The 27,072-nt window shown below is 39.3% G+C and overlaps 1 long non-coding RNA gene across 2 annotated transcripts in view; it reads right to left on the reverse strand.

The window, feature by feature from the left end:
- Positions 1 to 1,326: 1,326 nt before the first annotated feature.
- Positions 1,327 to 27,072, reverse strand: part of LOC308653910 — a 65,836-nt gene continuing 40,090 nt past the window's right edge. For both annotated transcript variants that reach the window (XR_014023133.1, XR_014023134.1), the window contains 2 exons: positions 9,633 to 9,737; positions 1,327 to 1,508 (listed from right to left, as the gene is read on the reverse strand). This is a non-coding gene — a long non-coding RNA (uncharacterized lncRNA). The remainder of the gene's footprint in view (positions 1,509 to 9,632; positions 9,738 to 27,072) is intronic.

The following is a 27,072-nucleotide window of genomic DNA, read 5'->3' on the forward strand; positions in this document are numbered from 1 at the left end:
CTAGATAATAAATGATCCTCTCTGTGGTACACATTATTTTCATTTTAGTCTTTGTGTTTTTTTTTTGTATATTCCAAGTTTTCTATATGGACATGTATTACCTTTGTAATCAGACAAAAATATAAATGTCATTGACTAAATGACTTAAAGACAATGACAACTCCACTTCCTTGTTTAGATGCTTTTATGATAATGGCATCTCCCATTTTCAAGCTTTTATGAATACTTCTACAGTGTGGCTGCCTGAAAAATCTCTCTGTTGTCATTTTTCTCCCTGTTGCATCTTTCCTGCTCCCAGTGACCCTCATCTTTCTTTCCTTATTGGTGCACAGAGTTATGAAAATCAGAACATTAACTCAAAGTGAGAAAGAATACAACTTTATTCCTCCCTGCTCAGTGCTTCCTCTCTATTCCCTCGCTAGCTTAATGACTTTTTGCATCTCTAACTTTCTTCCTTATACCTTATAACTTTTATTTAAAACAATAATAGAAATGTATGGCATTTATAGAGCTTTTTGCTGAGCGTCTGATATTTGGTTAATTACCTGATGTACATGAACTTATTTAGTACAAAAAGCAGACTTAGGATTTAAGAATTACGTTTAATTCTTACATTAACTCTGCCATACAGTGATTTCTACCTAAGCCAAGGGTGTGGCTTAGGGAAATGCACAACTTGTCCATCCGTACTTCAAGCATGAAGTGGGGTTGGTTGAAATCCATGTCTGCCTGGGTCCAAAGTTCGTGGTTTTCCCACTGTTTCCTGTTGTCTTCTTTCAAAAGGAAAACAAGGGGAAAAAAATCTCTAATTATCCTAAAGCAGAGATCTGCAAAATCTTTTACAAGATTTAAAAAGGAATTGTGTTGTATTTAATTATCCTGTGTTTTTCATGTTAGCCTTATAAAATAGTTCTTTTGTTCTTGGCTTCATTCTCATAAAAGGAGGATTCAAAATGCATGGTAATAAAATCTGGGGTTAAACAAAGTCTTATTAGAAAGGATACAGAGAGCCAGTCATTTAAGGATAGTCTGTGCAGAAGGTACATGAGCCCCAAGGCCAGGCAACATCAATAGGGAAGACAGAATAAGGAGAAAAGAATTAAACACCAGAAACAAAGGAAACCCTTGAGCCCCAGGGCTGTGCCTGTCTCAGAGATTCTAAAATCAAGGGCCCAACGAAGGGGTATGACTCTTTTCGGGCAAGGTCTGCCCATCAACCTTGATGTCTTGAAGAATGTCATCTTTGGCATATTGCTCTTTCAAGAAAACAGTTTCCAGGTTGTAAAAAAACAAAGTCCTTAAAACATAAAGCATGCAGTTTAGAAATGAATCCTCAAACTAAACAGAATGTAGGCCTTTTACCAATAAGTCAAAGTTATCTTGGGTGCGTCCCTCTTCACTGTTTGGGACAGCTGCCCCACTGGATGGCCCAGTACCGTTGTGACCACAAAGCTGCAGCAGTGTCTGTGGTCCTCCCCTCTACTGCCCCCTTCCAGGGACCCAGAAGCCTGCCAGGCAGAAAGATTTTTTTTTTTTTTTTAAATGTTCCCTCCTTCATAGAAGAAATTGCTTCCCTTGAGAGCCTTGTGCTGCCTCTTTGTATCAAAGGATAGTGCCAGTTAGTTAACGTTCCTAGTTAATTCACTGCGCAAATATTTGCATCTGTGCAGGAGTCTCTGAGAGAAAATACCTTAAATCAGAGAAGTGTGTTTAATCATGGAAATTTCAGGTTTTGGGAAAAGATAAAACAGTTGATATTTGGAGCTATACATACCTTTCCGCACTCACCCTCACTCAAACACACTCTGTGAACACACACGGGGTCATGGATTGATTTTCCTCCTTCCATTTCCTCAGTGGGGCGCCTTCGTCCATTTACCTGGAACCTTAATATTAATCTTCTTCCTGGGAGCACGGAACCTACTCCTTTCCTCACTTCTTCCCTGGGACAGCCTCTCTTTTCTACTTTGCTCAAGACCAACAACTCATTTCTTGAATACATACCTGTATATTTCTTCTCTACCAAACAGCCATCTGCTTTCTAAGATGCTAAATCTTAAGCAATATTGAAAAGAAGTTGAAGAAGAGGGACCCAGGATCTCCTTCAAGACTTTGGGAGGTCAAGGTCTTTCTAGCAGGATGCATGGGAAAGACATCAAGGATCTGAATCTGTATTATTATAACTTGTTGGGCACTTAGTGAATTATGGCTAATTCATTTCATTGTACCCATTCAATCACTCCCTGTTTTCCTTTTTATTGTTTTCATTGAGTTCCAGCTGTCACAAGGGAGCGTTATCAGCGGGGTAGACCACCCTTCATCCCATGACTGCCTGTCACCTGTTCTTTGCCATAAAATTTGTAGAGCCCAGAGTGTGTAGAGAAGTTAAGCAGCAGCAACCCTTCCACTGGAGTGAGGCTAAACAAGGTCCATTCCCAGTGAGATACCCAGGTTGTCTGTTGCTTACTCTGTGTATTACAAGGTAGAACAGAGCGGGCCCCATTACTCATTCCTAACCACTTTCACATTTCACATCAGCAAGAAATAAAGCCTACTCAGGAAATGGCTTTCTAACTGTGGGGACCAGCTTGAGATTTGGAGGAGTGGAGAACACAGGTCCTGGCCTACTGGACCAATGGCCCCGACTTAGTAGTTGGTAACGGATGGATGCAATGCTGCAGTCCAATTTGAAGTTACCCAGTTAAAGGATCTTTCCCTTGACTTCTAATTATAATAACTGGTGACCAGGGCCAAGTGCTGCCAAAACACTGGGAAGTTTTTTTCCCACCTAAGATTTCCGTCTCTTTCTTTTAACCCTTTTTCTACTACATCAAGTCCCATGAAGCTCTTTTTCCTTTAATTTTTTTCCATCCTTAACTCCAAAGGGATCTGGAATCTACTCACCGCATGGTGAAAATGGCTGGGAATAGCACAAACCTCTGGGTTTGTTACTGAGGGCCGTGATTGCAAGACTGACAGAGAGAGAGAGAGAGAGAGAGAGAGAGAGAGAGAGAGAGAGAGAGAGAGAGAGAAAGCAAAAAACAGCAGACTCTGAAGTTTCAGATATCTCCCCCACCCCCCAGGAACCTACACTGTGACTGGGATCCCACAGGGGATTGTAATGCAGGTTGTCACATTGGGAAAAACTGCCTGGAGGTTGAAGCTGTGAAGTATGAAGGGAATTACTGCAGGGAGGAGTACGTGGTTGGGGGGACCTGGAAGAAAAGGCCTCTCAGGACCCACTGCCTCTCCATCTTTCACTCCCTGTTTGGATTTAAATTGCGTCCCAACAAGATACATGTTGAAATCCTAACCTCCAGAACCTGTGAATATGACCTTATATGGAAATAATTTTAATCAAATTAAGTTGAGGTCAGACCAGTGTGGAGGGTACCCGGTCCAGTATGACTGATGTCCTTAGAAGAGAAGTGACACAGAGGCTGACACAATAAGGGAAGCTAATGGGAGACACCTAGGGAGCGAGCCGTGGGATGTCAGAGGCAGAGAAGGGAGGGATGCGTACAAATGGCAGATACTCAAAGAGGCGAGGAAGGGTTTGCCCCTACAGGTTTCAGATGAGCATGATCCGCTGACACCTTGATTTTGGACTTCCAGCCTCTAGGATGGGACGTTTTGCATCCCTGCTGTTTATGCCATCTAGTTGGTGACTTTGCTATTGCAGCCCTAGAAAACCAACATCCTCTCCTCAAGTCCCCTTTCTACTTCTCTCCCTACAAGTCACAAGGTGCAGGCAGTCACCTCTCCTCCTCCCACTGAGTGCCAGCCTTATTGGGGAACTGGGGTTGTCTTCTTTGTTTCCTGTGCCTCATCCCCTGATCTGGCCTCTGGAGGAGCATGGCATCTGTGGCCTTGAGTTGCATACTGATCTTCCAGAGAAAAACCAATAGGATGTGGACCTATCTTCAGGAGTAGCCAAAAGGCCCATCAGCTCATGGGGAAGCAGGAGACAAACCCTATAAAGCTCTGGCTCTGATCTTAAATTGTCTGTTTCTGTGGCGCTAGAGAAAATAGACTTTTTTACTAGAGCCAGGCCCCAGCCAAGGTGCAGCAAGTCTGCAAATTCCCTGTGGTTTGGGTCCTCACTGCCTTGGGGTCTGAATTTTCTCCAGGGGTGTCTGTGATCTGTCATGAGGCCTTGACTTTCTATACAGAGAAGAAGAGGAAATGGGGTGATTCAGAGTTGGTGGCCTCATTGATTATTCCAGGATGCCTGTGATCTGTCTCATTTCACTCCACTCTCTGACACTCCTACTCCTGGAATATGTTGCCACACTGAGCCTTGGAAATGAAAATACAGCCATGAACATTATCATTTATCAAATGCCATACACTGCAGGTCTGTTATTTGATATCCTCATAGTAACTCTGCAAGGCACACTCAATCTTTGTTTTGTAGATTAGGCTCAGGAAGAGTACTGAATTTTCTCAATTTTCAGAACTGTGGGTGGCTGAACCAGCAATCAAGACCAGTCATGACCATCTTTCCACTAGACGGCACCACCTGTTTTCCCAAAGACAAACACACTTTTGACTTGCTTTGGGCAACAGAGTTTTCTGGTCATCAGAGAGTCCTTTAGTTAGGATAGCTACCTGGAGGTGCAGGCATTTACTTTATAGCTCTTATAGCCATTCTTTGCAGTCTCTGCATTTTTGTTGAGAAACATGTACATAGAAGAAAATAAAGTAAACAAAGCTCTCCTGCATCAAGTATAAAGAACAGAAAATGTCCTGATTACTTCATGGCTATTCAACAGTTGCACTTCATTAAAACTTAATTTGCATTTCATTTTGAAAGCCCTTGACATAGAATGCCCAAAGCATTTCCAAAGATCAACAGTTTGAAATTTGGGTGGTGGTGGGGGTTAAATAATGGATAATGGTTCAAATCCCATGAGTTAAATAGGTGCATCTCACTACTCTAAATGGTTTAAGGGCCTCTGGTTAAGGAATAAGTTTGAATTGCTCCTACATTTCTGAACAATATGTGATCAACATCTTAGGCTTTTGCATATGTATTCCTAAATTGTGAGCCTGTTTAGCAATTAGTCATGTGTGAAAATTTAAGTTTTGGTTTCAGATAAGAAAGAGAAGGTTAAAATCAAGAGGATTACATAAAAGAGTTATTTAACTTTAAGAGTGGGTATTTAAAACTTCTCATATGAAATCATGCTAAGTGAAATAATCCAGACTTGGAGAAAGCAAGGGTCAAATGTTTTCTCTCCTATGTGGAAGCTAAAGCAAAATAATGGAAGGAAGGCAGTAGGGGAGAGGATCAGATATAATAAAGACAGAGGGAAGATCAGTGGAGTAGAAAGAGAATGAGAGGGAGGAAGGGCAGGGATAGAAATCTGGAATGAATCTCACAGAATCATGCTATATACACACACAAATGCAGCAAAGGGAATCTATATGTAGAAAGTACCAATAAAAAATAAATAAATAAAGGTGTGAAAGGAAGATCAGTAGAAGAGGGAGAGAAGGGGGAGGGAGGAGGAGAGGAAAGGGAAGGGAAAATGGGGATTGAAATCAAATTCCTTGTATGTAAAATTAAGTCAAAAGGAATCCAGATACTCTGTATAAATATAATGCTCTAATTAAAAACAAACCAACCCAAACAAAAACCCTTTCCAAGTGAAGTCACTTGTAGAGATGGCACTGACAGGGGTTTTCTATCTCACCTCAGGCTAGAAGTGAAGAAATAACTCTCCATTATTGTGTAAGATGTCAGCCAGTCATGAAATAGAGCAGGGATTGGCAACTTTCTCAGTAAAGGGCCAGAGAATAAATTTTAGACTTTGCGGCTACTCAGGTCTGCCATTTTAGTGTGAAAGCAGGTATGGACAATGCAAAATTTAATAAATGGCCATGTTCCAATAAAACTTTATTCACAGAGGCTGGGACTGTGGCTCAGTGATAGAGCAGTCGCCTAGCACGGGGGTTGGTGGCTAGGGGGGCAGGGGTGGGGGATCCGGGTTCCATCCTCAGCACCACATAAAAATAAAGGCATTGTGTTGTGTCCATCTACACACACAAAAAAATAATAAATAAATAAATAAACTTTATGTACAAAAATAGTCAGTAAACTGAATTGACTATGAGCAATGGTTTGCCAACCATTAATATCAAGCAATGCATTAGTCAGTTCTCCACTGGTAAAACAAGATACCTGAGGGTGGGTAATGTATAAAGAAAAGAAGTGTATATAGCAGTTTTGGGGGTTCAAGGGCATGGTGCTATCAGTTCATCTTAGGTGAGGACCTCATAGTGGATGGTATCACAATGGCAGATGGGTATGGAAGAAGAAGAGATCTCATGGCAAAATGAGATCAGACAGATTGCAGAGTCCCTATTTTATAACAATCCTCTCCAGAGAACTAACTGGGGTCTATGAGAACTACTCACTCCCTGATTTCCCAGGAGGCTGCACATCTTAAGGTCCCAGCATCTCTTATTGTCATCATAGTAGGCACAAAGCTTCTAACACATGAGCCTTTGGGAGACATGCTCAAACAATACCCATGCTATAGCTAACATCCAGGGGAAAAATTATTTGAACATTAGATAGTTGGCTCAGATGCTTCCTTCTTAGAATTTTTTTTCTTAAACAAAATAGCAGATATTTGCTTGGATTGGCCTACCTATATTAATATCTCCACTTTTGACATTGTTACACCTTTGCTTTAGAATGCTCTGCATATAAAAAACCTACATGGTTCTTAGAGGATGCGCTGGTGCCTCTGATAGTCAGGATCTTATACTCAGTTTGTCACTGGATTATTGGTCACCGAAACTGCTTTTCCTTTGAGCACTACTCAAGCCCCAGGGAAATACTTCTCTCCAGGTCTTGTAAACAAAAGTCTGTATCTGAATACTAGGGACAGGACCTTGGAGAATGAAAAGATCTAAGCCTTAGAAGCACTTCAGTAGGAGAAAATGAAAATTAATTAACTCACCAAATCCTTTCTCCCAGATAACAAAAATGCAATAGATCTGTGTACAGAAAAGAATCCTCTGCATTAGAACTGAATGTCCTCTTCCCTGCTTCACTCTGTGTTCTAACTTATGGTCCAGAAAGGCTTGTGAATCATGTGGCATTCATGGCATTTGCACATGGTGGCTAATAAATACTGTTCAATGTTAAATGTTTCTAATAACCAATAAAAATGTATATGTGCATAAATGTAGGTCTAGACATAACATGCAGGAATAATGATGCTGATTCTTTACAATGGCAACTAGATGGACATCAGATGTTAGAATTTTGAATATTTTATTATTATTTTATTATATTAAAAGGTAATCACATTTTTGAAATCAAATAATATATTTTTGTTTCATATATATTTTTATTTAAAATTTGTTGTATTATTCTTTATAATTTTAATAGATAATTTTCAACATGTTAGAAGAAAATAAGTTTTTAAAACCATGAAAAAGTTTTGTTCTGTCAATATTTTACATTAATTTTTTAACTTTTTCATGAATATATATTCAAAATTTTAAACCATTAGCCATTTACTATCAACTATGTGTCAACTTGATTATAACAAATTATTTTTATTTTTTTCTATATTTAAGGTTATCCAAGTTTAGGAATGATGAATTACATATGCCTTTGTTTTATTACTCATTCATCAAAGATACCCAGTCATATATAAAAATAATGAAATACAGACATATTTAAGATTTCTTGCAGTATAAGGTATACTTAAAAAGGTAGGCAGAGAGATCACAGTTATTGAACAGTTTGTTAGCATATGCTAATAGAATTCTATTCCCATTTTTGCATAAGCTTCCACAAATATTAATGAAGGAACTGCCTCAAATCACTATCTTTCAAGGAAACAAAGGTATTTTGATTAATTTATAGGTGACCCAAAACTCCCTTGAGAGTTTATTTTTGTTGTTTGTTTGCTTTTTTGGTACTAGGGATTGAACTCAATGGGTCACATCTTCAGTTCTTTTTTTATTTTTTATTTTGAGACAGTCTCACTGAGTTGCCTAGGGCCTCACTAAGTTGCTGAGGCTAAGGCTGGCTTCAAACTTGCAATCCTCCTGCCTCAGACTCCCACATTGCTGGGATTGCAGGTGTGTGCCACCACACTCAGCTCCCTTTAGCTTTAATCATCTTAATGAAAATTATTCTAGGCATAACTCCATTTGATCACTTCTTACCTACAATTTTACACTTCCCAAATCTCTGGAAAACAAGCTTCCTTTTTTTAACAATCCTATTTTGTGCCACTTATTTGGTGGCAAAAACTAACTGGCTTGACATAAGGTTATGTATAACTTTTCTGCATATATATTCAAATATTCACTGAGAGATATTAATGAGTTTGACTGTGGGATCTGCCCAAGACTCTGCTTAGGGGTTATGTAATGTACTATTTATGCATTATATTACTTTCTAAAATCTGGAAAAGTCTGAATTTGAAACATGTCTGTTCCAAAAGATTGCCTGCCTTAGTAAAAGAGAAAATGGTGGGGAAAAAGGCATTTTCTTTGATAACACAGTAGATTGCCTTAGAACAGAGGCATAGTATAAATAGTAATTCTTGTTTATACTATGAAGGACTTTTGTTGGAGGTGTATGGACAACCATGATCAGTTTTTTTTAAAAGGTAATTCCTAAACCAACTTGTTTTCATCTCACTTGATAATTTTTCTTACAGGTGAGCTTGCAGAATAATTATAGTCAATTGATATTACTAATTAACTTATTCTAATTCTTTCTGATTTTCATCATAATTGAATTTACTTTCTACAATTAGGTTACGCCCTGTTTCATGTTGTTGTTGTAGTTATTGATGGCTAATTGTAGGAGACACGGAAGTTGAAAGATGGAGACAAGGACATCTTCTCTGGTGCATTAGTGTCTGAATGTTAGACCATAGGATCCTTTCAAAGTTCTTTATGAAGGCACAGGTGGAATTTATATTCGGGGAAGAGAAGGACCTAATTCTGCAATTAGTTTGATAATATGGGAGGTTATAGCTACCACCAGTCCAGTATCGACTGAGGTCTGTTACCTTCACAGGGAAAGCTGCAAATTTAGAAGAATTATCACAACTTTGGCTACAGGCCTAAATTTCCTAGGGAGCTTTTAAATAAACACAAATGCCCACAGCCCACCCCAGGTCAATTGCATCAGAATCTCCCAGGGTGTTTGTCTTAGTCCATTAGGGGGTATTATAACAAATTACCTTAGACTGAGTAATTTACAAACAGCAGAAATTTATTGTTCACAGCTTTGGAGGCTGGGAAGTCCAAGATCAAGTTGCTAACAGATTTGGTATCTGGTGAAGGCCTGTTCTCTCCTTCAAAGATATTGCCTTCTATTTGTGTCCTCACAGAGTGGAAAGGGTAATCAAGCTCCTTCAGGCTGTCTTAGAAGGGTACTAATTCCATTCATAAAGACAGAGATCTCATGATGCAATCACCCCCCAAAACCTCCCTCTTGATACTATTGCACTGGGTATTAGGTTTAAATTTGGGGGAAACACAAAAATCCAGGCCATAGCAATGCTCTAATGCACATTAGATCAGTGGTTCTCAAAATGAGACAGTACAATGAGGAACACTTGGGAACTTGGAGGTTCTTGACTCACCTTGAAATAAGGGCAGATACACAATGCCCATGAATGACATAAATGACCTTGGAAGAATTCAGGTCTTGGGAGTTTACTAAGATTTGGAGTCTTAAGTTGATGACTCTTAAAAAACAAAACACAACAAAATAAATAAACTGACTTCATTTTTATTTAGATGCATTATTTCCAGTCTCCATTTTAAAACACTTTTTATTCTCTCTCTTTGTCACTCACACACACACACACACACACACACACACACACACCACCCCTTTTCTTTTATTCCCATAGAGAAGTAGCCCCTATAAGGGTGCAAATAGCCCAGGCAGTGAACAGGATCATCCACTGGATTGTAGAGAGAAAATATTAGAAGAGTTATTTATATTCTTCCTTATCTCATTCTATTAAAATTTTTATGTTCCTGTATGTTTATGTGAAATATAAAGCGTGTTTGCATGGTTTATAAATATTCAGTATATATATTGGATATGTCAACACAAAAAAATCATTAATATGGGTATACAATTAAAAATTCAGAAATCATTGTACCAAACAAACAGTAAGTTCATAGAGAAAAGAGAATTACATTTTCATCTTTTTTCTTCCATAATTCTTTGCCTACAGATATTAGATATTCAGCTGGTGTGAACATGAATATTTTGGCTTACTGCTATATTTTGAGAAAATGCCACTAACATTTCAATCATCAGAAGGGACTTAAAACTGCAGGGCTTTAATATCGACATCCCTCCTGCTCTGGATGGTGGTGGCTATACGCCTATCACCAAACAAGAGCTACTTTCCTGCTTTCAGTGTAAACACAGAAGTCATATTTGACATTGAGTTTTTTCAATGTCATATAAAATAATCATGCTCTGTTTGTTTCAAATTTTATTGGAGTCTGAACTTCATGCTTGCGCCCTTTGTGGACTCACTTTTGAATTCAGTGTTTCTCTAAGCACCTCAGAGCCATCCTTCTCACACTGTTGCTTGTCTGTGGAGAAACAGCAAGTGCTAGGGGCACGTTCCTCTTCTCTAGGACTAGTGAACATCAAGGCAAAACTGCACACCAAAATAATAGTCTGAGCACCAGGAGGCCAATGTAAAGACCAGTTTTAAAAGGCTTCTATGATTCCTGATTAGCCTCACCCAAATAACCAAAACTAATTCTCTATATTTGTGTATCTGATAGAGAACCTGTATTGAGAATTAAAAACTAAAAACCAGAAACGCCTCTTATAATTGAACCATAACAGACACCTTATTTTAAAAATAGACGGCAGACACTCTAGAGTCAGTATGTACACCCAGAGCCTATATCTTGGTTTCTCATAACATTCTCCAGTGAAAGGAACCAGGATTCCTGAGAGAAACAGCTGGTTCTAGAGAGGATGCAAGGAATATTCTAGATGAGCCTGGTTCATTCTTGTAGTTCCAGAATGTAAGGAAGTGTTCAAAAAACATATGGTGAAGATATACCATATGGACATAGGAGCTAACTAAAAAGAACTTCTGATGGCCAAAGCAGGAATAATTTGAGCCACAAAATAATGAGTATTGGTTTATAACCAATAATGAAGTATAAAATAAATGCTGAGTGTATACTGTCCATAACAATATCAAAAAATGATTGAATGAATAAATCAATGGGCAAATAGACAAATCACCGTAGAAGCATTAAAACAATTTGTTCAGATAATCTGCCTTAAGGAAGTATTATTTCATATCTTTAAGTGTGGCTGTGTATAATGATTTCCTTCCAAAGAATATAGTATGGAAAAGAAGAAAAGAAATTTCAGAGTGGAGAAGCCTTACAAAGAACCGTAGCCCTTTAATCAAGTCAGCATCAACGGTGATAAGTCATTTTGATAGCATGTACCCTTGACATGATGTAATGAGAATGGCAATTTATCTCCATGGTCTTCCTCCACAAAACCACAACCGTAGTTATTGGAAAGGTATCAAACAAACTCCAATTGAGGTACATTCTATAAAAGGCCCAACCAGTACTCTTCAAAACTGTTAAGGTCATCAAAAGCTGGAGAAGTCTTCGAATCTGACATGATCTGGAGAAGCCTGAGGAGATGTAATGACTCTACTTGATGTGACATCCTGGATGGGATCAGGGAGGGTATGTGGAAATGACATAAGTTAAAAAAAAAAAAGAAAATCAGAACTTGTATGAACTGTGCTTAATAATAATGTATCAATATTGGCTTATTAGTTGTGACAAATGGGAAACTGGGTATGTGGTATATAGGGACTTGCATAATCTTTGCAGTTTTTCTGCAAATAAAAACTATTCTAAAAGGTAGTAATAATTTGAAAAAATAAACAAGAGATTCTAACAGATACCTTAGCAATAAAGACATAAATAGCTGATAAGCTCATGAAAATATATTCAACCTCATTAACCATCCGGAGAATGCAAGTTAAAACCACAATGGGATACTATAAGCCCATTAAAGAGACTAAAATTATGGATAGATGAAAACCACTGTTGCCAAGAATATGGAGGAACTAGAATTTTTGTACACTTTCAGTGGGGATAAAAAATGGCACAATTACTCTGGAAAACAGTTTGGTAGTTTCATAGTTAGATGCACACTACCATATGACATAGGCATTCTATTCCTATGTAATTACCCAAGAGACATTAGGGAATAATTCACATAGAGACTTGCACATGGACATTTATAGTAACTTTCTTCATAAGAATTAGCTCTTCCTAAAAAAAAAGATAACCCCAATAACCATCAGAAATGATTTAATGAGCAAATTGTGATGTATCAATATGTGTGTGGGGGGCATAATATATAACAATGAAAGGAAAGAAGATACAGCAACAGCAGGGATGAATCTCTCAGAGACATTATGCTTAGCCAGACACAAGACGGTAATGCTGTTATGCCACTTAAACAAAATGCTAGCAAATGTGCACTGTATCTCAAGGGACAGAAAGCAGATCAGTGGTGCCTAGTCAGGGGAGCAGTTAGTGACTTCAGAGGGCCAAGAGGAGCTTTTTGGACAGATGAAAGTGTTCTGTGTCTTGTGGTGATTAGGTCCTTGTAGGCATTTGTTAATGCTCATCAACTGTATGTTTATCAGGTGCATTTTATCTGATGTAAATACACTTAAAGTTGATTTGCTTTTTTTTTTTTAAATGGAAGGAGTCCTCAGGGATTCTGGAGATAGCCCTCTACAATAACTCAAGGATGACAGAGTGTCTCCTCTACTCCATGGTTCTTTCACCATACCATACCATCCCTACCACTCCCATCCCCACCCCAGGGAGCAAGACAGCTGTTTGAGATTGTGTCTCTTTAAGATTGAGGGTTCCTGCTCCACAGGTGATTTCAGAAGGCTCAATGGAATACTTTATGTCAGTGGAGCTTGAAAAGATCCTGCAGTTTGCCCAGAAGACAGGAGGAAGTAGAATCCCTTCTTCAGTTCTTCCTGAATCCAAAGACACGGGCTACAAATCTACTGGGACCGAAGAGATTAAGATAGAAGTAGAGGGTGTACAGCAGCCTGGGTGGCGGTCAAAGAGACACACAGCTTCCACGGTAGGAGAAAGGAGTGCTCTGTGAGGGAAGCCAAATATGGCCTTGGGAAACCGTGCAGACAGCAGCACTGATCTGTAGCAGTAGGAGCCTTGGAAATAAAGTGGCATCAGATCAGGTCTTGGTCACCTCCCTTCTACTCATGCTCTCCGGCACAAAAGAGATTCCCCTCTCCTTCCTGCTGGGGTGGGAGTTAGTGAAGGTGGAGTAGACAGTGTCAGATCAGAGGAGGAAAGCTTGGAACTACGAACAGTGACAGCTAATAATACTGCATTTTGACAGACTATTCAACAGAGAGAGCAGAATACTTTAATAACTAGATTGCATTACAAAAAATCAATGGACTAGACTATGGTTTAAATAAGAATAGAACAAAAAATAAGATGTATGCTATGGGTAAATTGGAAGGTTCAAAGAAGTTTTCAGAATGTTACAAGCTTCATTTAAAAAGGAATGCTTGTATTGATATATCTTGACCCGACTGCTACATTTATAGTATTTTTATGATATACAGTTTTGTAACCTGTTATTTTCCCTGGGCTATATATTGTGAACATCGGTCCACGTCAATCTGTAATCTTCTACTTAATGTCTGTGCCACATGGCATCATACAAATGTGTGTATTTTATTTAACTTGTAGCTTATTGTTGAACATTAAGTCTCTTCCAATTTTTTCAGTATTAGAAATAAGTTTGAAGAAGAATCTAACACATATGTCTTTTCACACATCCCTGATTGTTCCCATAAGATAAATTTCACAGTTGAGGAATTGCTGGGGAATAGGGTATTTGTGTTTTAAGGCTGTTAACTGCCTTTAGAAGGTATGTGCCAATTTGCACTTCCACTAGAAATCAACCATGTTTAAAGGCTAATTTTCTATTTATCTATACTTCCATTCTGCCTCAACAATGGATTGAACTAGCTAAAAGGAAGGCTGCAAATCCCTTTCCCTTTCATTATTATGTTATAGTTAGGGTGAATTTAGAGCTAGTAAAATTAGCAACACTAGCAGTGGTGGAGCTTATTCTGGGTTTAACATTGAGATAGCTGGGTCTACATAATGACAGTAGTAAAAATGAGTTAGCACTTACGGAGCTTTCTAGGTTAGGTGGCAGGCAGGCAGCATCCACAGCATTTTACAGGTATTAGCCATCCTAGGCTGTGGCCAGTTAGCTCAGCTGGTTAGAGTGTAGTACTGATAGCAATTCTATGAAGAGAGCATCATTAATTGTTCTATTTTGAAAAAGAGGAAACGGAGTCACCAAAAGGGTCAATGCCTTGGTCAACATAGTATTTCTGTGTTGATATGTGTCATCATAATCTGGGTTGTTTCAATCTTCCTGCATATTGTATTTCTTTTAATTTGCCTTGAGTTTATTTTCCATCCTACAGATTAACCAGCTACTCATGGAGCAACTTCTGCTGTGAATATGAAATATTATTCTTGGTCAGTCCAGGGGCCCTCTGTGGCAAAGTCCCTCACTTCATCTTGGAAATGGAAGTACATTACATATCTAATTCTTGAGCACAGTGTTGTGACATACTGTCCCAGTTAGTTGTGGAGTTTGCCACAAACAATTTGTTATAACAGATAAAGTTCTAAAGTTTGCAAATGGGGTAATAATGGAAATGAATGTAGGATTATCCTTGTACTCAGGTCACCTCACTCCTCCATATTCCAGTGTGCTTTCAAAGTGGGACAAAGGCTGGTGAAGCCTCAGCAAGGTGTAGAGGAAGACAAACAATCTGCAGCCCATCTTCTCTCTCTGCACCAGGGGTTTCTGTAGGAAAAGTAAGGGAAACCACAGCTCCAAACTGAAGGGACAACAGGGGAGGAAATGATTTATTTATTTATTTTTTTTTATTTTTTTTTATTGGTTGTTCACAACATTACAAAGCTCTTGACATATTATATTTCATACATTAGATTGAAGTGGGTTATGAACCCCCAATTTTACCCCAAATGCAGATTGCAGAATCACGTCAGTTACACATCCACAATTTTACATAGTGCCCTAATAGTAATTTTTGTATTCTGCTACCTTTCCTATCCCCTACTATCCCCCCTCCCCTCCCTCCCCTCCCTCCCCTCCCAACTTCTCTCTCTACCCCATCTACTGTAATTCATTTCTCTCTTTGTTTATTTTCCCATTCCCCTCACACCTCTTATACGTAATTTTGTTTAGCAATGAGGGTCTCCCTTCATTTCCATGCAATTTCCCTTTTCTCTCCCTTTCCCTTCCATCTCAAGTCTCTGTTTAATGTTAATCTTTTCTTCCTACTCTTCCTCCCTGCTCTGTTTATAGTTGCTCTCATTATATCAAAGAAGACATTTGGTATTTGTTTTTTAGGGATTGGCTAGCTTCACTAAGCATAATCTGCTCTAGTGCCATCCATTTCCCTGAAAATTCTATGATTTTGTCATTTTTTATTGCTGCATAGTACTCCATTGTGTATAGATGCCACATTTTTTTTATCCATTCATCTATTGAAGGGCATCTGGGTTGGTTCCACAGTCTAGCTGTTGTGAATTGTGCTGCTATGAACATCGATGTGGCAGTGTCCCTGTAGCATGCTCTTTTAAGGTCTTCAGGGAATAGTCCGAGAAGGGCAATAGCAGGGTCAAATGGTGGTTCCATTCCCAGCTTTCCCAGGAATCTCCAAACTGCTTTCCAAATTGGCCGCACCAATTTGCAGTCCCACCAGCAATGTACAAGTGTACCCTTTTCTCCACATCCTCGCCAGCACTTGTTGTTGTTTGACTTCATAGTGGCTGCCAATCTTACTGGAGTGAGATGGTATCTTAGGGTGGTTTTGATTTGCATTTCTCTGACTGCTAGAGATAGAGAGCATTTTTTCATGTACTTGTTGATTGATTGTATATCCTCCTCTGAGAAGTGTCTGTTCAGGTCCTTGGCCCATTTGTTGATTGGGTTATTTGTTATCTTATTGTCTAATTTTTTGAGTTCTTTGTATACTCTGGATATTAGGGCTCTATCTGAAGTGTGAGGCGTAAAAATTTGTTCCCAGGATGTAGGCTCCCTATTTACCTCTCTTATTGTTTCTTTTGCTGAGAAAAAACTTTTAAGTTTAATTAAGTCCCATTTGTTGATTCTAGTTGTTAACTCTTGTGCTATGGGTGTTCTATTAAGGAATTTGGAGCCCGACCCCACAATCTGTAGATCGGAGCCAACTTTATCTTCTATCAGGCGCAGAGTTTCTGATTTGATATCAAGCTCCTTGACCCATTTTGAGTTAACTTTTGTGCATGGCGAGAGAAAGGGATTCAGTTTCATTTTGTTGCATATGGATTTCCAGTTTTCCCAACACCATTTGTTGAAGATGCTATCCTTCCTCCATTGCATGCTTATAGCCCCTTTATCAAATATAAGATAGTTGTAGCTTTGTGGATTAGTCTCTGTGTCCTCTATTTTATACCATTGATCCACCCGCCTGTTTTGGTACCAGTACCATGCTGTTTTTGTCACTATTGCTCTGTAATATAGTTTGAAATCTGGTATCGCTATACCGCCTGATTCACACTTTCTGCTTAGAATTGCTTTTGCTATTCTGGGTCTTTTATTTTTCCATATGAATTTCATGATTGCTTTATCTATTTCTACAAGAAATGCCATTGGGATTTTGATTGGCATTGCATTAAATCTATAGAGAACTTTTGGTAATATCGCCATTTTGATGATGTTAGTTCTGCCTATCCATGAACAGGGTATATTTTTCCATCTTCTGAGATCTTCTTCTACTTCTCTCTTTAGGGTTCTGTAGTTTTCATTGTATAGATCTTTCACCTCTTTTGTTAGGTTGATTCCCAAGTATTTTATTTTGTTTGAGGATATTGTGAATGGAGTGTTTTTCCTCATTTCCATTTCAGAAGTTTTGTCGCTGATATACAGAAATGCCTTTGATTTATGCGTGTTGATTTTATATCCTGCCACTTTGCTGAATTCATTTATTAGTTCTAGTAGTTTCTTTGTAGACCCTTTTGGGTCTTCTAGGTATAGAATCATGTCATCTGCAAATAGTGATAATTTAAGTTCTTCTTTTCCTATTTTTATGCCTTTAATTTCTTTCGTCTGTCTAATTGCTCTGGCCAGTGTTTCGAGAACTATATTGAATAGAAGTGGAGATAGAGGGCATCCCTGTCTTGTTCCGGATTTTAGAGGGAATGCCTTCAACTTTTGTCCATTCAGAATGATGCTAGCCTGAGGCTTGGCATAGATAGCTTTTACAATGTCAAGGTAAGATCCTGTTATCCCTAGTTTTTCTAATGTTTTGAACATAAAGGCATGCTGTACTTTATCGAATGCTTTCTCTGCATCTATCGAGATGATCATATGGTTCTTATCTTTAAGTCTATTGATGTGGTGAATAACATTTATTGATTTCCGTATGTTGAACCATCCTTGCATCCCAGGGATGAATCCTACTTGATCATGGTGCACTATTTTTTTGATGTGTTTTTGTATTCGATTCGCCAGAATTTCATTGAGGATTTTTGCATCTAGGTTCATTAGAGATATTGGTCTGTAGTTTTCTTTCTTTGAGGTGTCTTTGTCTGGTTTCAGGATCAGGGTGATGTTGGCCTCATAGAATGAATTTGGAAGAGCTCCCTCTTTTTCTATTTCCTGAAATAACTTGAAAAGTATTGGTATTAATTCTTCTTTAAAGGTTTTGTAAAACTCCGCTGTATACCCATCCGGTCCTGGGCTTTTCTTGGTTGGTAGTCTTTTGATGGCTTCTTCAATTTCATCCATTGATATTGGTCTGTTCAGATTGTGTGTATCCTCCTGACTCAGTTTAGGAAAATCATATGACTTAAGAAATTTATCGATGTCTTCACTATCTTCTATTTTATTGGAATATAGGTTTTCAAAATAATTTCTAATTGTTTTCTGTATTTCTGTAGCATCTGTTGTGATATTGCCTTTTTCATCCCGTATGTTAGTAAGTTGAGTTCTCTCTCTTCTTCTCTTCGTTAGCATGGCTAAAGGTCTGTCAATCTTATTTATTTTTTCGAAGAACCAACTTTTAGTTTTGTTAATTTTTTCAATAGTTTCTTTTGTTTCAATTTCATTGATTTCCGCTCTGATTTTAATTATTTCTTGCCTTCTGCTACATTTGCTGTTGTTTTGTTCTTCCTTTTCTAGGGCTTTGAGATGAAGTGTGAGCTCATTTATTTGTTGGTTTCTTCTTTTTTTGAGGAATGACCACCAGGCGATGAACTTTGAAGGAGGAAATGATTTAAATGACTAAAGAGTGGAAAAGGGTATGTATGCTCCAATAACAGAATAATATTTCATATTCACAGCAGAAGTTTCTCCAGCTGGAGAAAAAAATAACATGGACATTTTCATTCTCAGTCTTCTTTCTCTCATTAGCATCAAGAAGCCAAGTTCAGATCTCCCCCAAAATAACAACCACCACGAAAGTCAAGCTATTTGTGCCCTCCAGAGAGAGATGGGAAGCACCATGTTCATGCCACAGCCTGTCAAACTCTATCAAGATGGTCAGGAAAAGAAAAGGACCTCCTAAAATCTTTGTTGTTAAATAAATATTTCTCAGGAATGAACAGCTTGCTAAGGCTAGATAAGCAGCATGAAAAGCAGAAACATGCTTCTGTTTGTTTATTCAGAGAATTGTTCTTAATAATTCATTTCCTTACAATTTTCAGAAGGAAATTGCCATCTCTGGCCCATCGACTGGTTGTGAAAGATCTGCCATCTTTTACGGTGCTAAGTTGTCCTTTTCCTTCCTTAATCTTTACATCTTGCTTGTTGGTGAGCACTTTGGGCCACTGTCTGCTCATTAAGTCAATGAATCTAATTAGGTTAGTTACTCATTGCGTGTCATATTTACAAACTGGATGCAGATCCCAGGGAGACACCCTCCAGCATAATGCTTATGTTCAGGGGCAGCCATGCCTTTCTCCACTGAAGAAATGCCTCAAAGCAGTGCCATTTTAGTGTGTCACTTGGTGCATGAATGACAAATTCCTGTTACTCTCTGGTATCAAATAATAATTTTTTTTAAAAAATTTCAAGGCAACTTTTAAACTCTTCCTATTTTTTTCTTTAAATGACTGCACTGCTTTTACAGGTATTTTGTCCCAAATTACTTTTGTTAGGGATTAATATGAAGAAGTACTCTCAACCTTTACCCAGTTATCCTCTGAATTTTGATTTGTCTTTTCAATGTGAGATGAAATTTTTAAAAAGTGATTTTGCTTTTTTTCCCCCTCTTGATCAAGTTTATATATTTGCATTGTAGAAACCATTGAAAATACAGAAAATGTAAATAAAAAAATGAAAGCTCCTTTAGTCAATGTGAGAATTTTAAAAGCATATATGGCTGAATGTTAAAGTAGCTTTTAGCATTTAGGTAATTTGATTAAATTGTGGATAGTCCTCAGTGAATAAATTCTATACTCCAGAAATGATTCCTAACTATCTCCCTATGCCATTGTTTTTACCCAGTTACTTGTTTTAAAAAGTCACATGACTATTCTCTGTTGCAAAAATACCAGTCTCCGCTGAGAAATGCCATCAGATGCTTTTCTGTAGATTGTAGTATAGCATGTCTTTCCTTAGAGAACCACTGCTGTTACTATTACCATCCTTACAATGGAAGGAAGAGGTGATGATATTCTAGAACTGAAATGCTTCAGAAGAAGAACCATGTAGAAGCACAGTAGCATTTACCACTTGAAGAGATCAAAAGAAATTAGTGAATTCGAGCAAACAGGATTGTTTATACCTAATGACTAAGATCCATAACCCTCACCAGCCATAGTTGTAGGAAACCTTATTTCAAAAGGATGTGATAGATAAAATGGACAAACCATTCTTGTCTTTCTCACTTTCCTTGATAGTGGGAAAATTTAGTTTTATGACACTCTTCATATGGCAAAGTGGCAGGACAATTGTTTGCATCTCATGTTTCTACATATATCAGGACGGATGCTGAGCTGCTTTTTCAGTCCAATTCTAACATGCTCAAACAAAGGAAAGCAATAAATAGAGTGAGGAGGAAGGAAAGGATCAGCTAGTCTTTATTGCTTTATAAACTTAGTGTTCTGGAGGGAAGGAGGCGGGCGCACAGTGTGTGATCAACTCTTTCTTTATAACGGGGAAATTCCCACAATGGAGTGCGTGCATCCTGGCGAGGGAAGGAAATAATCTGTCCACCTCTCTGCCTAGGGAAAGAATGATCTGTTTCCAGGGGCTGGATGAACTCCGTGCCTCCTGGCCAACTGCCAACCTATGCTCAGGAAGGGGCAGGGTTCTGATCTGGAGAGCTGCAGCATGCAGGGGTGAATGTAATGTCTAGAGACTTGCATTTCTCAAAGTGTTTGGGTGACAGTACATTTTCCTGGCCGAGTAGCAGCTCTGCAGCCTCTCTTCATGAAGTTTTCCTGTCTAAGAGAGAAAGCCCCAGCCCTTGAGAGGCAAAGCAGCATAGGAAAGAACAGAAACATTGCTTTCCCCCCTGTTCACTTACAAGAATGTTATGTGACCTTGGGCCAATTACTTCATCCCTCTGGGTCTTTAGTTTTTGTAAGGAGACCCTTCCCAGCTCTAACATTCTGATTCTCCTTGTATGGGGCACTATAAACTCAGAGATGCTGCCTGGCCCTGTGAGTTCTATAGAAGAAACTGATTGGTTTCTGTCTGCTGCTGCTTGGTTTCTTCAGGTTCCTTAGGAGCCTACAGACTCCAGGTTTTATCACAAAAGCACATATACATACCACTGATTCATTGTTTTCTTATTCTCTTTTTTTAAATTTTTATTGTTTTGAGGGAATTGGGAATTGAACTCAGGGGCACTCAACCACTGAGCCATATCTCCAGCTCTATTTTTTTATTTTATCTTTTTGTATTTTATTTAGAGGCGGGGTCTTGTGGAGTTGCTTAGCATCTCACTTTGGCTGAGACTGGCTTTGAATTCTCGATCCTCCTGTCTCAGCCTCCGAGACGCTAGGATTTCAAGCATGCACTACCACATCTGGCTCTTATTCTCTTGTACTCACAGCATTACTAATGCTAGCCTTTCTGACTGTGAAGGCAATGACAACAACAACAACAACAACAACAACACAATGACAACAGCAGGTGCAAGAGAATAACTGCAATGAAGAAGTGACAAATCTCTCAACACTTGCTGTTCAATTCTCCTTTCTATCTGGGTGGTCAGCAGCCTTCACTCTTCAAATGAGAAGGTTGCCAAATTTTCTCTCCTTTTCATGTTCTGATTAGTAAATGGTGGTCTCACTCAATCCAATGCCTCAAACCAGAGACCAGGAGACAGCTTGAGCCCTATCTGTCTGTCAGTCATCCTGTCCAATCCATCACCAAACCCTGAAGAGTCGGTTGGTCCACTTCTCCCTATCTCCAACATGCCAAGCCTTGTCCAGCCCCCATCATCATTTACTGAGCTACCGAAGTAACTTCCTGACAGTCTCTCCACACCCCCTGCTCGCTCTGCCTGCCATCCCATTTCCCCACAGCAGACAAAGCAATTTTTCTAAAACATGAATTGGATCACTTTGGTCTCATGCTTAAATCTCTAAGGGGTCTCCTATTGCACTGAATATGTTCATCTTCGCTTTGGTATACAAAATCCCACATGAACTCTGCAGCCTCTTCTCCCACTCCCATCTAGACCTGCCTCACTCCTACTCACCCTGAGGCTCTCTGTTTGAATGTCATTTCCTCAAGCCTCTCTTGATTCACTCCTCCCCTTTATGATCATCAAGAATTATGGTTTAGTGGTTCACATATTTATAGCCCCTTCCCCTCCAAAGATTCCTTGCCTTTCTTGCTGCAGGGCTCCAGTGCCCACTACAATGGCCAGGCCACCGTGAGCAAGAATTTGTTGACTGAGTGGTCAGGTGACAGCCTTTTACTGAAAGTTCCCATCTGATTATTTTATTTCCATACTAAAAAGGTATTAGCAGAAGCAACAATGCAGATGATATGCTCTTTTTAAGTTTTTCACTTTTGTACTAGCTCTCCCTATGAAGAGATTTTTGGTTTAGGCCCAAGCAGCCTCATTTGAAAATAGCCATCTCGTCTTTACTTGGACGTGGAGAGAGTTGAAGATCTTGCCAGGGGTAGGATTATCTTTAAGACGTTTGACAGGGTGGTCTACAGCAAGGGCTTTGGGTCACTCACTACTGAGGTTTGAGTCTTGGCTCTGCCCCTTTCTAATTCTTATCTTTAGGTAAAGAATTTGGCCTCAGTTTCTCCAACTGGAAAATGGAGATAATAATAGAATCTCATATATTGTCTTCTGGATCCAATGAGGTAAAAAATATAAAACAACACAGTGCTTGACACAGAGGGGTTCTTGATAAACAGGAGCTCCTACTAGTATGTTTTATTCAACCTCAGAAGGAAGTTCAAATCCTGAGCTCTAGGGTTGGGGAATTTCTGGGGCAGTATCTCCTCTTGACGTGTGGGCTATCCTGTGCTCCGTGGTAGTAAGCAAAAATGTGTCAGAATTCAATGACCTGAAATTATTCACTTGATGTTATAAGAAGATCTGAAATTTACAAGCCAGTAGTATAAAATTGCTGATGGCCATTATACAGACTTTGACAAGATGAATTGAGTTTAGGAATAACTAATAATATTTTAAAGCAATGCCACTCTTTCCCGGAGACTTGGTGTGCTGGCATTTGGTGACAGCTTAGTAGAGAGCCTTCATAGGCAGAGAGTAGGTGATATTAATCTTCTAAACAGAAACCCAGGGTACCAAGAAGATCTTAACATTCCACTCCTACCATCCTCCCCCACTTCCCGGATCCGGCAGCGTGGGTTTTAGATAAGAAGCCCATCCCCAGACTCCCTCTAGGTGGTGGAGTGGGAGGAGGTGAAATGCAAGCTTTATTTTCCCAGCTGCCTGTCATCCAATGCTTCGCGTTTCTCTGACTTTCATGAGTGATGAGGTCATCCTGGGCTCAGGAAAATCAAACTTCTATTTTTTCGAACCCAATAAAGGCCAGTATTGTAAGTCTGTGTAAACAGAGGCCAGACGGGTAGGGAGCCGGGAAGACAAGTGGTCCGCCCTCTGGCGGTCGCACGAGACAGCGTGTCCCGCGCTCCGCCGAGCTGCGACAGCAAGCCGGGGAGGATGCTGGCTAAAATGTAAGTTAAAATTAGATCAATAGTCAGCTTGGCTGTCTCAATCAATGCTTCGCAGGGAGAGCATACAACCATCTATTTATAAGCTAAACCCGGCATTATCTTCCTCTTTTAGGACGCAGAGATCCATTACTGCGCGCGGCAGGGGAGAGGATGCTGCGAGGAGCTGGTGCGTGCCACATTGCAGCCTTACCAGCTCGCCCCGACTTCACCAGCCTCTGACGGGATCTGCGCGGGGGGGGGGGGGAGGGCATTGGAGGATCCATACCAGCAGTCTGCAGCCCCTCTGCTCTCTGCAGGGCTCTATCCCTGGGCGTGCCCCCTAAGGACTCACTCCTGCCCATCTTACCTCAATGACATCCTCAGTCTTTATGCAGAGGGGGGCAGAAAAGGCAAATGAATTAAAAACAGCATGAGGGCTCCCCTGCAGATTAGGGGCTCACAGTGGCCGGTTCCAACTATAGACTTGATTGCCTTTTGACAAAGATTTCCAACCTAGCTTCCTCAAGGTACTGCATTACTCAGTCCCTGCTCAGGCAATTGTTGCTGTAAATAGCTGTAGTCCCCCTCCTTCCCTGTCAAAACACGGATGGAAATGAATTTGCAGCAGGGACTCTGCATAATACTTAAGGTCTTGGTGGGAAGATGGATGTGTCCTCTATCAGCTCCTGACATAGGACATCTGGGCATTCCCAGGCTGGTTTGCCCCAATGATGGAAATCACCTCTGATATATGAAAAACGTCCACAGCTAGCATTTGTGTTAACATTGTTAAATTGTTTTCAGGTTTTGAAAGATGCTACGGAAAAAGAGGCAAAACCTGATACAGCACCACCCCCAACACAAGATCAAATCATATTTCTTTGGGATAAATGGGCATTCTCTTCTTACAAATGCATATAGCCTCTTTTGTATTATAGACTTACATTCTTAAATTGTTGCTCTCCTTTATTTGACAACTTTCTTTAATAAACATCTACTATTTTTATAATAGAAAAAATGTTAAAGACCTAAAGAATTTGAACATGTAGCCTAAATGTACATTAGATATATTTTTAGAATTAATTTATTAACTGCTCTATCATTTGACATAAAAGGCTTTTGAACTAAAGATAGAAACGGGGAAGCATTCTTTATTTAGAAACAAACTTTCTCCTCCTCTTCCAATTTTTGCTGGCTTACCTCCAAAACACCCTGCATCTGTCCCTTTCTCAATGTCCCACTGCCTCTCACACAGTTACCAGCCACCACTCATTATCCTTCACCTGGATTCTGAAAATACCATCTTGTCCACGTTTTCTGGCTCCACCTTCTCCCTGCTGCGGTCCTCACTTGCCATGTAGAAACCAGACTGTTCTTTTAAAATGAAAAGTCAGAGCCTATCTCTTCTCCTTACATAAAACCTTCCATGGCTTCTCACCGCAGCTCCCTTAAAATCCCCAATTCTTCATCATGGCATACCATCTGGCTCCAACTTGCCCTTGCTTCTCTCCCTGCAGCATCATTTTCTCACTTTTTTTTTTTCATAGCACATTTTTCACATAACCCCTTCTTTGTGATCCTCAAGCCACCAGCTTGCTCACCTCCCAATCTGAGCTCTTGCTATTGGCTCTGTGCTAAACATCCTCTCTCAGAAAGTCTTAAATCTGCCTCGTTCTCATCATTCTTGTCTCAGCTCAAATATGAAAGACCTTCTGCCCCTCCAAAACTTGTTGTTGCCTTATCTTATTGCAACACAGCAATTAACTAGAATTGCTTTGCTTATCGAGGAAAATATCAGTGTAGGCTCTACTTTCACACTTCAGGGTGTCAGCCCCACAAATAGAGGTCCTTGTCTTTCTACTATCTGTGGGTTCTAGAATAGTGCCTGTTCATAGTTGGTATTCAATAAATATTTATTGAATAAATTATTGAGTGTGATTTCCTGGTATGTAGTTTATAAATTCCACTAATAGCACTCTGCATATTCTGCCTTGAATTTTTAAATTATTTTTATGCCCATATGCTTCCTCCTTTCAAGTGTGAACTCTGTGAGGCTGGATCATATTTAGTTCATAATTTTATTTTCCATGGCCTTATGGAGTCTGGCACATTACAGGGAGTTTAATATATTTGTTGGATCAAATTGCCATAAATTAATTGATAATGAAGTGATACAATATGACTTTCCCTCAGGTCTAACCTTTCACCTGGGAAAATGAAAAAAAAATCGCAATATCCAAAGAGACAGATCGTTACATTGATCCTATAACATCACGCGTGCACACACACACACACACACACACACACACACATTTGTTTTCAGTATTTCCAAAGAATGTAGAATGTTCATATCTGTTATTTTATTTGATCTTCATACCAGCTGGTATGTAGAAACAGAAGCTCAGGGGCATTAATCGACCTGGCTCCAGCTTGTACAACTAATATGTAGCAGAGTCAGGGGTTGGGCCTCCTAATTTCAACTAGCCACAAACAGGCACACATAAAAGCATACCCACATATATTCCCACATTTGCCAATATCCTCCCTCCTCACCCATACTTCTGGTTTTGTTCAAATGGTATCATAATTCAAAGTTCTATAAACGGGTTCTGGCATCTTCATCACAATTGCCATAATCTTCCCATTCTGATGAAGAATGAGTCTATCTCCATTTTATTCTTTTTCTTGCTAGATCAATCTCCAGAATCCTCCTTATTGTTAAATTTTAATATGTAATATTAATTGGAAATTTTCACAGATCTGAGCAATATTAAGTGGGTATTTGCTAATTGGCAACCTACTCCTCTTTTAACCTTTTCTCTGAACACAAACCAATGAGAAACACTTATGAATACCAACCAGCTCCTATCTTAGCTTAAGTCAAACAGCTAAGTGTCACTGAGAAAATGGCATATACGATGCCAAAGCTTATCAATCATAAGCAAACAGTAAACAGCACAGCCAGAAGGGACAAGTAACGTACAAAATTAGTTCTGCTCTAGACAAAACAAATGGGGAGCCTATTCTGATCATCCATCCATTCATTCATTCATTATTTGTGGAGTGTGTTTTAGGTGCCAATGATTGTATTACTTTTGGGAATAGAGGAAAGCAAAAATAGATGAGGTCTCTACAGAAATGGATCTAGTGGAAAAGACAGACTTAAAGAATCACACTGCAGAGATAAATGCTAAGAGAGGGCAAAATAGGAGGAATTGACATATATCAGAAAATTTAGGGGAGAATCCCTTGAGGAAGAGGTGTCTAGATTGAGCAGTGTTTTGAGTTTTGATATAGCTCAAATTTCTAATGCTTACTAAAGGAGAAAGTGAAAGAAATGATCAGATAAGTAAATAAAAATGGTGACTAACTTTTAAATTCTTTCATTTAATAAATATGTTTTTAGAACTTACTATATGCAAAATAGTTGGGTAGATGCTTGGGGTTAGAATAGTGATCAAAGGCTAAAATCCCTGGCCTTATGGTCTTACATTGTAATGGGGAAGGTGTACAAGGAATGCATACATAATTATAACAAAAGAACGTTAGAGACAGATTTCTGCAAAGGATACAGGTAGGTAAGGAAGTGGGATGGGGTGGGGTAGTAAGGTACAGTCTTATGCAGAGCAGACCTGCAGGACCTCATTAAATCACATAACTGAGCAAGACTCAGCAGTGCTAAAGGAGCCGATCTAAGAGGTGGTGTGGGTGACTGCAGGGGGAAGACCTCTCTAGAGTGTGGATTCTACAAA

Source organism: Spermophilus citellus, assembly GCF_964194105.1.
Source record: "Spermophilus citellus genome assembly, chromosome: 7".
Taxonomy (NCBI): Eukaryota; Metazoa; Chordata; class Mammalia; order Rodentia; family Sciuridae; genus Spermophilus; species Spermophilus citellus.